The sequence below is a fragment of the Cupressus sempervirens genome, chromosome 4 (genome assembly GCF_028749045.1).
Source record: "Cupressus sempervirens isolate cs-2001-9-10 chromosome 4, ASM2874904v1, whole genome shotgun sequence".
NCBI lineage: Eukaryota > Viridiplantae > Streptophyta > Pinopsida > Cupressales > Cupressaceae > Cupressus > Cupressus sempervirens.
This window is the reverse complement of record NC_143121.1, coordinates 352,819,913-352,824,727: the sequence shown is the minus strand read 5'-3', so window position 1 is coordinate 352,824,727 and position 4,815 is coordinate 352,819,913. Positions and strand designations below refer to the sequence as shown.

General features: G+C 35.1%; 1 pseudogene; it reads right to left on the bottom strand.

The window, feature by feature from the left end:
- Positions 1-1,213: 1,213 nt before the first annotated feature.
- On the bottom strand, positions 1,214-4,548 carry LOC149561508 (uncharacterized; annotated as a pseudogene).
- Between the last annotated feature and the right edge of the window lie 267 nt (positions 4,549-4,815).

Below are 4,815 nucleotides of genomic sequence, written 5' to 3'. Positions count from 1 at the left end.
TAAATGGAATGGAACCCTCCAATTCGTTCCTAGAAAATCTAAGAAGTCTAAGACGAAATAAAAGATTTCAAAGATAGCAAGAAAGGTAGATAAATTACATGAAATTGAAGTTTTGAGGAATCTCTCGATTACATGTGTTTCCACAGGAAAAGAAAAGATAGAGTGGGCACTAGCAAAGGATTTTGTTGACTTGTTCGTAGGTTTCCATGTATTCACTTGCTTTTCCCAATGCTGGACTCTGATAAGCATGCTGGAGATGATAATGGTACTCCTAATCATGTGACCTATAACACTGCTGAACAGGGTCAGAATAATGGCATTACTGTTATAAGGAGTCCATTTGACAAACTGGAAAGGAGGCCTGGTTTTTGGGTCTTCCAGTCGTGGTTGTGGATCGTATTGTTTCATCCATGAGATTTACTCTTGCTGGAAGATTCTTTTCAATCAGGCCAAACTTTGATATGGTTTCATTGTGTAGGAACCTGTTGGAGCTTGAAGGCCCGTGTGGTAACCAGTGCAATGTCAGGTGGAGCGTTTTTCTTTAAATTCACTAGAGAGGAAGATACATTCAAGAACCAAGCTGTGCCTCAGGCTTATGACAAACATAGTCTAACACTTTGCAAGTGGCAGCTTGTAGTTCACGTCTTAACTCTATCTATTCTTCATTTCTTGACGATTTTCTTTTGTCATTTAGGTCAGTTTATTAGAATGAAAACTAAAATACAACTTTTAACACTTCCATTTTTTACATAACTGTCACAATAGTTACAATGATTTCTATATTTAAACATATTTATTTAAATAAAATATTTGACATTTTTATAGTTTTCCATTTAAAACTATATTTTCAACTGTAGTTGTATTTTACAAAGATTCCTTCTAATCTAGAAAAAGGGTTACAAAAGATTGGTTATATAACATTTTTGAAAAAATATAATATATATCTTTTGTAATAAAGAAAGAAGATATGATATAATAATAATTTGCGTTTTATTTCAACTTTTCTACACTTATATTCAGCCAATAGTTATATCTCCCTTATAAATTATAAACTGTTTCTAAATATTTAGAGATTGGATGAACATCAAACATACAACAAGCATGATATACTTAAATATTTGAAAATTGTACAATAAGTTCAATATATTTATAAGATAACATATGAAAATATTTGAAACTCTAATTAATAAGTTGTATCAAGTTGATTGAAGAGCTAAGATGTAGATGTAGACCAACTTGCATCTCTCCTTGAATCAGTTTTTCTAGGACCACTTGTACTCTCAAGAAAGGGTAAGATATCTATGGGTAGTTCAAAACATCAAGTACCAAGAAATGATCCTATTATTTTTTCTAATCTATCAACTATCTCCATCATATTTGGGCGTTGTTGTGGCAACTCCCTTGTACAACTCATTCCTACTTCAATCATTTGAGTAAGGCATTGAATTACCATAGGTAAATTTGATTCATTGGCATCTTTGAGTAAGTTGTTATCCACCACTTCTATTATTTTGTTTGGAAAAGCCATACCTACCCATTTTGGTAGATTTGCTCCTTCCACAAACATGTCATTTGTAGGTCTCTTCCTTATCAACAACTCTAAAAGTACAACTCCATAGCTATATACATCTCCATTTGATGAAGTCATTCCACCCATTCCATACTCTATAATATAATAAAATACAATGATTAACTATTTTCATCTAATAGAAACTATACATACTAATTACAATGATATCTTATGTAGCATTAATTCAAAATCTATACCTAGTGCAATGTAGCCTATAGGTCCCTTAGTTGCATTTGTACAAGTATTTGAATCTATTGAATTCCCAAATAGGAGTTTGGTGATTCCAAAGTTTTCTATATATGGAGTCATATCATCCCCTAACAACACATTGCTTGGTTTTAAGTCACAATGAATGACCTAAACAAAGCAATGATGATGTAGATAGCTCAATCCTTGAGCTATCTCCTTTGCTATTCTTAATCGGTCAAGCAAATTTAGCCTACATTCTTTTCCTCCCTATGAATATAGCCATCTCTCCAAATTCCCATTAGACATGAGTGGAAAAACTAAAGCTTTAAAATCAGGATTAGAACACACCAAAACTATTTTGATCGCATTGTGATGCCTTCCTCTTTTTAGCACATTACATTCTCTACTAAAAGTTTGGAGAGAATCTTCACCTTGCAAATTAAGAACTTTAATGGTAATATTTATACCATTGAGAATCCCTTTATAAATAGATCCAAAATTACCAACTCCTAGCAAATTGTCTTGGCTAAACCCATTAGTTGCACCTTCAAGTTCTTCATATGAAATTCTTTGAGGCCATATGTTGAGATCAATGTGATTAGCATGTTTTCTTCTAGAGAAAATCAACAACAATGCAATTGATGAAATGAATATTGCAATGCCTATCATAGTTGGTACTATCACCTTTTTGGAGACCATGAATATTTTCTATTTTGAACTAGAACATGCTTGCAAATTAATCCACTTACCATAGAGACCAATATTTCCCATAACTGCCGACTCATTCATTCTTGCAAAAACTCCTTCCTTTGGAACTGCTCCTACTAGTCTATTTGAAGAGAGATTGATGTGTTGAAGTGATTTCATCTCTTCAAAAGCCGTTGGAATTTCACCTAATAATTTGTTGTTTGAAAGATCCATGTCTTCAAGGTTTTTAAATTTTGTAAGTGATGTTGGTACTGAGCTATCAAATGAATTCCATGAAAGATTCAAATATTGTAAGTTCGTGCAACTTAACAGGGCTGCTGGAATTTCACCTGAGAAATTGTTAAGAGACACATCTATAGCTTGGACCATTGTCATTTTGCTCATTCCCAAAAGAGACCCTTGCAATAAATTGTTAGAAATATTGAAATAAAATTGTAAATTTTGAAAACCTGCTAATTCTAGCAATATATTTCCTCTTAGCTTGTTGTGAGACAAGTCCACCAACTCCAAAGTTTGGCATCTTGCTAAACTAGAAGGTATTTTACTTGAAAATTGATTATGATGAAGAATTAAATCTCGTAATTGTGGAAGATCACCAAGACTATCTGGAATTTTCCCTGACAACATGTTTTCGCTCAATGATAATAGCCCAAGCCTTTTTGCATTGCCCGAGTTTTCTGGAATGCTTCCACTTAAACTATTTTTGTCTAGGTACAATCTTTCAAGATGTGCAAGTTGAGAAAGTGGGTATGCAATAGTTCCACTGAAGTGATTGTCAGCTAAATTCAAGTTTGAAAGCATTGTGAGGTTGCCAATTTCGCTTGGTATTTTTCCCTCAATTTTATTGGAGGACAAATCTAGCACGGACAATTGTCTTGATAGTTGGTCAACAAGTGATGGTAAAATACCAGTGAAATAATTAAAAGACAAGTATATGGTTTCCAAAGAGGAGCAATTAATTAGGGCTATTAGAATGGACAAAGCGTTGCCTCCACTCACAAGATGATTGTACCCCAAAAAAATACTTTGAAGTTGTTGTAAATTACCAAACTCCAAAGGCACCTTGCCGTTCAATTGATTCGCATTGAATTCAAGAATTTGAAGTTGAGTGCAATTAGAGAGGGAACTTGGGATTTCTCCATTAAGATGGCTTCCAAACAATTCTAGAGTTCGCAGCTTTGACAGTTTGCTAAATTGGTGAGGAATATGGCCAGTTAATTGAATATGAGGTAATGTAAGTGTTTTCAAAATGGTGCAATTAGAAAGGGCAATGGGAATCACTCCTCTCAAGTTGTTGAAGCCAAGACAAAGCCGCTCAAGTTGATCAAGCATATCCAATTCAACAGGAATAGGACCATGAAATTTGTTATATCCTAACCACAATAAAGTCCAAGAGGTTAAGTTTCCTAGAAAAGATGGGATTGTGCCTGTTAGATTGTTCATGACAAGATCAAGCCAACTGAGTTGAGCACACATGCACAATTCTACAGGAATACCACCACGGAGATTATTTACCCGTCAAATCCAATAGAGTTAAAGAGGACATGTTTCCCAGAGATGATGGTATTGTTCCTGTAAGTCGGTTTTCTCCCAGAGCAAGGGTATCTAAATGAGAAAGTAGGCCAAGTTGAGAAGGAATGCTACCACTAAAATAATTTAAAGATAGTATAAGAGATTCCAGGGCACAACACCTTGCTAGAGCGGTGGGGATGGAGCCACTTAATTTATTTCTAGACAATCTAAGTATTCTTAGGCGAAAAAGCCTCCCAAGTTGAGAAGGAACTGGGCCCTGGAAACTGTTATTCTTGAGAGAAAGTACTCTAAGAAAAGAGAGATTGCCAAACAAAGACATAACCGTGAGATTCAAAGACACCGCACGTTGATGACGAGAAAAGTAGATAAAACTAGTCCAATTGCAGAATGAGTGATTAAGCGACCAATCAAAACAAGGAATTGTCGGAGGAAAGTGAATGTTTGAAAGCCAGCAGAGCTTGTTGATCAGAATAATAAGAATGAGAGGCCAAAGAATGTAGACAAGGCAGTGCAGAGAGAAGAAAGAGGAGGGGACAAACTAAAACCATCTTCGATACTAAACTCAGGAAATTATAGTACCCAAGAAATGTAACCATTTAGATCCCTCTGTGCTATGTGGTGGTCTGTGAAATGGGATTAAATAGCTGTGAACTCCTTTGCGGTGGCGAAAAGCGGGTAGTAATAGGCAGTCAGTTGCCTAAAAAGTCTAGGTTTCACACGGACAATGACGAGAAGTGTTTGGTTTTTGTCATCCATTTGAGTAATAGACAGATAACCCAAAAAAATGCACCTGATGTGACAGTTATTTGAGTTAC